Genomic DNA, 10,890 nt, shown 5'->3' on the forward strand with positions numbered 1-10,890 from the left:
AAAAAAGAAATCTGAATGTTAGTAAATAGGCCCCATAGCATTTGTTATATAACCTCTGATGTGTCTGCATTTACCATTCCTGAACAGGTATCACTGCGCATCACTGACTTTGAACTTGAGATCGGAGCTTCGTGCAGATATGACTATCTAAACATTTACAATTCAACTCTTGGTGCTGTCATGGGCCCATACTGTGGCCCCATAGATTTCCATTCTGCTATTGTTTCCAAATCAAATTCCATGATGATCACGATGAACAGCGACTTCTCGAAGCAATATAAAGGCTTCAGCGCTACCTATACTTTTGGTGAGTTTTCTGATTTGTGATAAATGGACCCAGACGGTACTTCAGCAATGATTGAAAAAATTATAAAATCTTGAGTCCTATACAAAGGTGGGGGGAATATCATTTGTAATGATAATCATTTGCAGAAACACAAACTTTCACAAAATAATACATATTGATTTTTTTCTACAGTGAGGTAAAGAGAATGGAAACGAAGGAATTCATTGTTACTGAACAAGGAGAGATGGGCGTCTGTGGTATCTTGTCCACATTAAATTAAATAAATGTGAAGGATCTACAAGAAATTATACAGTTAATCATTTTTGGGAAGGGTTGTTGCTGTGTGATGATATAATTATGTTTGAGGAATTTTAACAAGACTAAATAAACCATGATTTTGTAAATATTTTAGTAGCCATTGTCATTCTACCACTCATAAACAAGGGTACTAATTGATTGAGGTTGAATATCCATTGTAGTTCAGCATTTTGGCAGACCCAAGTACAACAACAACACAGCAGTTTAGGTAAAAAAAAAGGACATGTCCATGGTGTTCATCCTTCCTAACTGCTAGATTGTCCTGAGGAAGGCAAAAAAAAAAAACATCTGAAGCCCTCAAAGGAAGGAAAATGCCTTACCAACTCCAGAACCTGGATCAGCTTTGTCTTTGATTTCTTTTGACTCAGTATTTCTTGAAACAATCAAATGTATCTGCCAGTAGAACAACTTCAGGGAGAGAATTCCACAACTTCACAGTTTTCACTCTAAACAAACCACTTTTCACACCTTGAGATGAAGCCGCCTTACTTGTAATCTCATTGCATGCCCTCATGTCGGTTGGAAGGTCTTAGGGTAAGGCCACATGAGGAGATTCGGGGAGATTTTGTCGCCTGGCGACTAATCGCCTCGTCTTTTGCACGACTATATCCCCGAACTGCCTCTGCGTTTTTAGTGCAGGCGACTTTTCATTCTAGCCTATGGGGAAAAACGCTGAGGCAGTTCGGGGAGATAGTCGCGCAAAAGACGAGGCGATTAGTCGCCAGGCGACAAAATCTCCCCGAATCTCCTCGTGTGGCCTTACCCTTACTGGTATGAAAAGCATCAGAAAGTTTTTTGGATGATCCCCTTATGTATTTAGTTATAACATCTCCCCTTAAGCACATTTTCTCCAGTGGAAACAACCTCAACTTGGCCAGCTATTCTGTATAACTGAGACCTTCCATACTCTTAACCAGCTCAGTTGTTTGCTTGGGTTTTCTCTATTTCAGTAATGAACTCCAGTACTTATAGGAGGTGACTGACCTTCTCCACCCATGAATCTATATCCTTTTTAGTACAGGACAATACCTTGCTGGGCTTTTTTTTTTGCTGCTGATTGGCATTGCTTGCTATATGTTTATTATCTATAAGCAGTAATGATGCCCATAGACTTCAATGGGAGAAACAAAATGATGCACGTCAAAAAAAAAATGACGCCCATAAACTTTAATGCGTTTCGGCGAATTTTTGGCGAAGCAAAACGAATCAAATTCGCCCATCCCTATCCATAAGTTTTCTGCGGGACAGTCATGATTTTGACAGCTCAGCCCACAGTCCCCGGTTTCTTACTGAAATCTCCCGAAAAGATACAAAGTTTCTGAAACAATTAAAATAAGAGGCTTTTTGGCAGAGAGCCCAGAACACTCAGCAGCTGCAGTTGGATACTTTTGTAACAATTTAGAATGAGGAAAGAAACAATTGTAACTATTTAAGATAATTGCAGGTCTCTTGGGAGAACTGAAATTAGCAGCTTAAAGGGCAATTCACTTTCATTAGCAAAACTATTATAACACATAAAACATTGCACTAAAACTCCCAGAAATGTATTCAGACTTTCATAACTGCCAAATTTTGTAAAACTGATATGTTAATTGGGGGGTGTGGTCATAAAATGGGTGCGGCCAAAAAATATGCTGTGTTGCGCTCAGCACAAGTTTTTGTTCCTTTTATTGTTTTTGAAATGTTGGGAGGTATGAGTACATCCAGGTTCTTCTCCATCAAGGATGTTTATAAATTAACTGCAATTAAGTGGCAATTAAGTTTGTTCTTACCATGTGCTTTTTCACATCTTTTGCCCTGTAATGTTTCCCTGGGAAAAATTCTAAGAGAGAAGGAAATGTCTGGCAAAAGGTCCATGTGTCACTGTATTACAGAAATCATTTGTGAGGAGCGCAGAGGTTCTGGTATTGGGAGTGTGACTGAAGGGAAATATTTGTATCTCCCACAATTGTCACATATTGCTGTTACTAAATATGTGCTAAATACAGGCACAGGTATAGGATCTGTTACCCGGAAACCCATTATCTGGACAGCTCCGTGTTAAGGAAAGGCCATCTCCCATACAGTTCTGATGAAATAATTACATTTTTTTAAAATGATTTCCTTATTCTCTGTAGTAAGAAAACAGTTGGAAGCAAAACCAGCCTATTGGGTGTCATTAATGTTTTTACGTAGACTTAAGATATGGAGATCCGAATTACAGAAAGACCCCTTATCCAGAAAAACCTAGTTGCCGAGCATTCCGGGTAACAGGTCCCATACCTTTATATATACTGTAGGTATATTGTTGAACTATAACAAAAAAATGTTTGGATTCAACATTTTTGTTATTTCACAGCATAGATTTTCTATGGAACATTATAAATTGTCTTCCTTGAGTCTCAGGGTTAATTTTGTTCTATAGTTTGAATTCAGCTGAAGTTACCTAGCAGTACATGATAGTAATAGAGAAATGATTCCCTCTGCATAAAATATACATTTCCTTGGCATAAACAGACAAAGTATGTGTTTAACTTTTATTAAGTTGAAAGTGCGTCATTAGAAAGTGCGACTTTACTTGTAAAGTGTGCGAATCAGAATTCTGTAAATAAAACAAAGGCATAAAAGGATTATTCAGGTGCCCACAGACACATGTAGTGTTACAGGTAATATACACAGTATATAAATATATTGTAGCAAATGCAAGTGCAGCCGGAGCCCACGTAATTCTGTAAGTAGAGAGTAAATAAGATAAAAGCATTACACTTTACATTATACAATAATAAGTTATATCATTTAGGAAGAAAGGCTCATTCCTTATACCACAGTCCTTTATTCATGGGGTCCCAACATTGTTTAATACCCATATCAAGTCCCTGGGAAGTCAAATAAACTAGTTCCTGATCCCTTATCTGGAAACCCGTTATCCAGATGGCTCCAAATTACAGGAAGGCCATCTCTCATAGGGGCAGATTCACTAAAGGGCGACGTGGCTGTCGCTAGCGAAAGTTCGCTAGAAATCCAATCCGCAGGGACACCGGCAATTCACTAAAAGGCGCAGGCAACAATTCGCTAGCGAAAGAGACCGTCGCAAGCGTTTCATTCGCATGCTATCGCCTGGCGACTTTTCCCTATGGCGAATGGTCGTTCCTCCGCTAATTCACTGCGGATTTTACTGATCGTTACCTCTTTCGCCACAGTTTCCTTCGCCACTTTAGACCAGACGAACTGCTGAAACGAAGTTACAGCTTCCTCAATCTGACTTCAGTGACATCATATCCTGTACTCCGAAAAGTCATAAAAAGTGTAAAAAATGCTGGCGACTTTTCTGTTTTTAAAGCCTTCAAAACTATTAAAGATTTTTGTGTGATTTTTTTTTAACACATTTGATGGGCCTGCCACATATATTTTAGGGTGGGCTCATGTGAAGGGCATTAGAGGAGCTTTTATGTCTTTATTAAGCTCCCTTGGACATTTGTAATAAAAAGTGGCCACTTCAAGCATTTACACCTACACCTGTAAAAAAGACATGTATACGGTTTTTATGCGCCTCCCCTATTCAAATTGACCTAAGCGTAAGATTACTAGCGAATTTTCGCTAGGCAGAATGAAGGCTAGTAAATCTTTACTATGAAATGGTCGCACTGAAGAAGTATCGCTAGCGAAAAGTGCCCAGGACGCAATTTTGTATTTTAGTGAATTAGCGGAGTGGTAACGAATTTGTACCTGGAGAAGTGGTGCAAAGTGTGCGACGTGTGCGAAGTGGTTGCTGGCTATAACGCGCCCTTTAGTGAATCTGTCCCATAGACTCTGTTTTAAACAAATAATCTACATTTTTAAAAATGATTCCTTTTAATCTGTAATAACAATATTTTGTACTTATTCCTAACTAAAATGCAATAAAAAGCAATCCCACTGGGTTTGTTTAATGTTTAAATAATTTTTTAGTAGACTTAGGGGGGTATTTACTAAAACTCAACTTTTTTCTCACTATATGTTAAACCAAACTGCCAAACCTGAATCCCCATAATTAACCAATAAATCTGAAAGACGTGCAGGAAAAAGTCGTGACAAAATCATGCATCCAACTGAATCATGCAACTCGTTTTGATGCCCGAAAAACGCTACGTTTTAATGCCTGAAAAATGTGACATTTTCATATTATCAACTGAAAACCCAGCCCTTTATAGTATTGCTCCCTTGTTCTGAGCAGGATAGGTGAGAAACTCTCAGATGTCAGAGGTTCTTAAACAAGCACTGTCACACATTTCATGGTTATACTCACGGAGAACTTTCAGCACTGTGGAGACACGTTAGGTTAAAGATACACCTTTAAGGCTAGTGGTCCAGACCCCCTCCAGTGGAAATGTTCTGGGAGTAGGGATGTAGCGAACGTCGGAAAAAATGTTCGCGAACTTCCGGACAAAAATGCGAACGGTTCGCGAACGTCGCGAACCCCATAGATTTCAATGGGAAGGCGAATTTTAAAAGCTAGAAAAGACATTTCTGGCCAGAAAAATGATTTTAAAGTTGTTTAAAGGGTGCAACGACCTGGACAGTGGCATGCCAGAGGGGGATCAAGGGCAAAAATGTTTCTGAAAAATACATTGTTGACACAGCGCTGCGTTTTGTGCTGTAAAGGGCAGAAATCACACTACGTCACTCAGGTGATGTTTCTGGACACGGAATGTGAAAAAGCTCACACAGCTAGGTGGCACTTGGTTAAAGACTGGGCAAACAATGCCTGCAAGGGCAACGTATACAGTAGTGGATACGGAATATATTATTGCTGCTGTAAAAACATCACTCAGGTGATGTTTACGGACACGGAATTATTATTGTTATTATTTAGACAGAATGTGAACAAGCTCACACAGCTAGGTGGCCGTTGTTTGAAAATGAAGAACACACTGGACAAACAAATTGAAACAATGCCTGCAAGGTCAACGTATACACTACAGCAGTGGATACGGAATATATTATTGCTGCTTGAAAAATGTCACTCAGGTGGTGTTTCTGGAGACGGTATTATTATTGATATTTAGACAGAATGTGAACAAGCTCACACAGCTAGCTGGCCGTTGTTTGAAGAACACACTGGGCAAATAATGCCTTCAAGTGCACTACTATTGGTGCACTACTATGAAGAACAGCAAACAGCACTGGACACGTTAAAGAACAGTGAGATAAGTAAAATAAAAAAATATATATATATATTAAAAAAAAAAATTACTCTGGTTGGTGCTGAACTACTAGGAGCAGCACACCAGTCCCACTCCCCACCCCAACACAGCTAGACTAATAGCACTGGGCTCTTATAGTAGCAAAGTAAAAAAACAAAAAAGAAAATAAAAGCAGTCCTTACAAGGACTATTGGGTTACAGGCAGCAGTCAGCAGATGAGAGATCAGCAGCAGTGCCCACAGCAGCTACCTACAGAGCACTGCAGTAGAAGGTAGATTACTAGCCAGCAAAGCTACCTAACCTAAAATGTCCCTCAAATCCCTGCAGAGTTATGTCCCTACAATACAGAGCAGTATCAAGTAGATTACTAGCCAGCAAAGTTACTATCAACTGTCCCTCAAATCACTAACAGCTCTCTCCCTACACTAGCTCTTCCAAGCACACACAGGCAGAATGAAAAAAACGCTGCAGGGCTTCAGTTTATATATGGAAGGGGAGTGGTCCAGGGGGTGTGGGGATGGTCCAGGAGGGAGAGCTTCCTGATTGGCTGCCATGTATCTGCTGGTCTGGGGTGAGAGGTCAAAAATAAGCGCCAGCTATGGCGAACCCAAATTGGCGAACGTCGCGCGACATCCCTATCTGGGAGTAGAATACTAAACCTTAATCCCTTAGTTCTGTGGTCCCTTCACTCAAGGGAAAGCTTTCTTCAGCTATCAATCCTTAGGTGGAGCATAGGGCTACTCTTTATAAGTCTCACTATCTTAAATACCTAGAATGTACTGTGATAGAGCTAGTCCTATATCTGACTAAACCTCAATCACAGGGTCCCTGTTCCCCAATTTCTCAGAAGGGGTTGGCCCTTTATGGCCGAACTCTTTACTGGACCTTGTCGACACTAGGCTCCCCAGCAGACGTCCACCTCAGCCAGAAGATGGAGGCCAAAGAGGATGATCTGGGGTTTCCAAATCATTACATTGAAGTGTAACAGGAAATGGTCATACCTCCCTGGGCCAATAGGGAAATGACTATACCACCCAGGTAACTATGGATACAGGTTCTTGGAGTTATCAGCTTGGGAATTAGGGGATTTCCAAGCTATGAGGAAATGAATCCTATGAATCTCTACATTCGCCATCTGCTGAATTGCTGTTTTAGCCTATGGGGGACCTCCTAGAACCTATTTGGAGTACATTTTTTAGGGGGAAAACTTTGAATCAAATTCGATCAAATGCGCTATTCCTTCGATTTGTACTATTCAAATTCGGACTAATACGGACCTATTCGATGAAAACAGACCTATTCGACCTAAAAAAATTTTGACTTCATTTCAGTTGGTCTTTTTGAATTCGAATTTCGAAAGTTTTTTCAATTCGAAATTCGAACCCTTGATAAATATGCCCCTAACATTCGACCTTTGATAAATAAGCGCCTAACTGTGGCAAATGCAGCAAATTGAATTAGACAGACAAGGGGAATTCTGTAAATAAAATGAAATGAGTAGCACTAATTCTGTCCCAAGGTAATGAAGCATGATATCAGGATTAGTGATGGGCGAATCACGAAGTCTATAGGCAACTAAAACATTTTCATGTGTGAGGCAGGGCAACCAATTTTTTTGTGTCACACAACAAATGTTTTCAGCCATTGGAGTTTATGGGCATCGTTTTTCCAGCGAAACAAAACAAAACAATGTCGCTCATCAATAATCATGATCACTTTGCATACATTTTTGAATCATTTTATTTTTTATACAATTGTGGCTAAATTACATGATGTCAATTTTTTTTTAAAATTCGAGTTTTCCAAACTTGCAAATACATTTCTCAATTTTTTCTCAATTTTTTTATATTTAATTTTGAAACCTGACATGGGACTAGACATAGTGTCAGTTTCCCAGCTGCCCCAGTCATGTGACTTGTGCCAGCACTTTAGGATGGAACTACTTTCTGGCAGGCTGTTATTTCTCCTACTTAATGTGAATCAGTCCCAGTGGGACTTGGCTTTTACTATAAAGTGTTGTTCTTAGGGTTAGTTCACACGCGGCGATGCATTTTCCATAGTCGCCCAGAAGTTGCCTCCGTGTGAGGCAACTTCGGGCGACTATGGAAAATGCATCACCGCGTGTGCTTTACCGCAGGCGACTTTTCATTATAGCCTATGAGAAAACACGCTGAGGCAGTTCAGGGAGATTGTCGCTCAGAAGACGAAGCGATTAGTCGCCAGGCGACAAAATCTCCCTGAATCTCCTTGTGTGAACTAACCCTTAGATCAGAGGTCCCCAACCAGTAGCTCGTGAGCAACATGTTGCTCTCCTACCCCTTGGATGTTGCTCACAGTGGCCTCAAAGCAGGGGCTTATTTTTTGAAATTCCAGGCTTAAAGGCAAGTTTTGGCTGTATAAAACCATGTGTACTGCCAAACTGAGCCTCAATGTAGGTTGGCAATCCACATAGAGGCTCCAAATTGGCCAATCACAGCACTTATTTGGCACCCCAAGAACATTTTTCATGTTAGTGTTGCTCCCCAACTCCTTTTACTTCTGAATGTTGCCCATAGGTTCAAAAGGTTGGGGATCCCTGCCTTAGATCTACCAGGCAGCTGTTATCTTGTGTTAGGGAGCTGCTATCTGGTTACCTTCCCATTGTTCTTTTGTTAGGCTGCTACTTGCAGTACAGAGGTAAAGAGTGACTTAAGTTTATCAGAGCACAAGTCACATGACTGGGGGCAGCTGGGAAACTGACAATATATAACAATATATAACTGACAGTCCCATGTCAGATTTCAAAATTAAATAAAACAAAATCTGTTTGCTCTTTTGAAAAATGGTTTTCAGTGCAGGAGCAGCACTATTAACTGATGCGTTTTGAAAATAACATGTTTTCTCATGCCAGTATCCCTTTAAGGAGATCCAAATTACAGAACGGACCTTTGGAACATGTAGATTTTTCTCTGCAATTGTTTCTATCTAAGAATAAATGCAAGCCAGTTTTTCTGGTTCAAGTTTTATTAAATATGATGGCAAATGTGAAAAAATGATATTATTTAATAAACTTTTTTATTTCCTGATCAAATTTGTTTCAAAACTCAAAATGAATAAATTTGCCTCGCAGTGGAAACTTTTTGTTTGTATGCTCTAGCTTTGCACACTTTCCTTCATGCATTGAACATTATAGGTGGCTTCTTCAGGTTCTAAAGAACATTTTTATCAAGTACGCTCTAAAAGTGAAAATTATAGGAAACCAGAATTTACTGGCCATAACAAATCTGACATACACACATACCATGGTTAGAATGGATAAATATTCCAAAGTCAGAGAAGTTTACCCAATAAGCAAAATAATTGCAGCTGTGTCCCACCAGATGACCTCCCACCAACAACCAATATTTCATTTGTATTTCCTGGGGCTTGCCAATGCCTTTCATAAAATCAAAATTTTTTAATAATTTAAGTTAGGCAGGAAACATAGTCCATTCCACGTGGCTGCTTAGCAAATATCTCATGTTCTAAATCTTAAAATAATCTGGGAACAACATTTTGTTTTAGCCAGACCATATGGTATGTAAATTCTTTCTTCTCACAGTGAGGAAACTAGTTATGAGAAATAAGGAAAAATAAGCTCCTTGCACTACTGTACTGTTATATTGCCTGAAGTTGTATATATAAATTAAGGTGTATGTTTAGTATTTGTAGAAGACACCCCTCTTTGAACTCCTTTTTGTAGGGGTGGGACAGATGGGAAAACCCAGATAATACCAATCATCAAATGATATAAAAGGTTATGGGAATGACTGGTAAAAGAGAAGAGAACAGAAGAGAAAGTGGTTGAAACATTGGGAATTGGAAAGATAAATGCAAAGTAGAAGAGAATAGAACAATAAAGAAAAAGAAAACGGCTAAGAGAGGGAAGGGAAGAACGTAAGAGAAATAGAAAGGGGACAAGAACGAGCATAGACCAGGAAAAAGAAAGGGTAGAATGGAAAAGGCAAAAAAAAAGAGAAGAAAAAACATACTTGCAAATGTAGTGCAAATTAGCATTCCCTTTTAAATCTGCTTCACTTTTTATTACAAAGTGAGCTCATTTTTAGTTTTTATCTAAATTGTGATTTCCATTAAAGGAGAAGGAAAGTCATCCTGCACAAATGTTAGGTACCCCCAGGTGATTGTATTGACTTACCTGAACTGAATCCGGACCGGTGCTCCTATCAGCAGAAAACTGCACCAGCCCGGGGTTATACCAGTGAGCACCACGGAACGATCCTCTTTCGGCTTCTTCTTGCTTCAAATTTCCCTGGGCAAACGCATGTGCAGTTGAATGAAATAGCCAACTTCTTAGCTTAAGTTTGGCTTTTGGTTCTACTGAGCATGGACAGCCGCGCGAAGAAAGCGGAAGAGGATGGCTCCGTGGTGCTCACTGGTATGACCCTGGGCCGGTGCCGTTTTTTGCTGATAGGAGCACCGGCCCGGGGTAAGTCAATACAATCACTTGGGGGGTGCCTAACATTTGGCACCCCCAAGTGCAGGATGACTTTCCTTCTCCTTTAAAGAGAGTAGAGACGTGGGGATGTTCCCATGAATATAGTGCTGCCTGTGTAGATGTCCCCCCTCCTGCCCCCTACCCTTCTGATAACTTGTGCATCTGAATGTGCCAGTGGCCACAGGCGACCCTGTATTTACTACCTGCCTAAAGCATAAAAATCTGGTGCAAGGTGCAGAGCAAGACCCTGGACAGAAGTGCTCCCTGAAGGAGCATTAAGTAGAGGGCTTTTGTGCCCCTTAGTGATCTTGCACAAATGACCCCCTTATGGCTGCTATTTTGCTGTTTACTAAGATGGTAAACATATCACACAGACCAACGTGTAGGAATTTGTATGGTAGTGAAGCACCATGTACTTCCACATCTCTATATTACACCAAAATTCGGTGAAATCCAAGCTTTGATATTTATCAAAACTTCAGGATACAATTAGGAAGTTTCATATGGATTTCCCATTGTCCTGTCTGTGACTAAGTAGATAAAACGCAGGTATGGCTCGTTAGTAAAGACCATCATTATCTCACTTACCCTCCCAAAGCCAGTCAATTGATTATAACATCTACAACTGCCAGAACAAGACCCGTTAGGCA

Source organism: Xenopus laevis, chromosome 8L (genome assembly GCF_017654675.1).
Source record: "Xenopus laevis strain J_2021 chromosome 8L, Xenopus_laevis_v10.1, whole genome shotgun sequence".
Taxonomy (NCBI): domain Eukaryota; kingdom Metazoa; phylum Chordata; class Amphibia; order Anura; family Pipidae; genus Xenopus; species Xenopus laevis.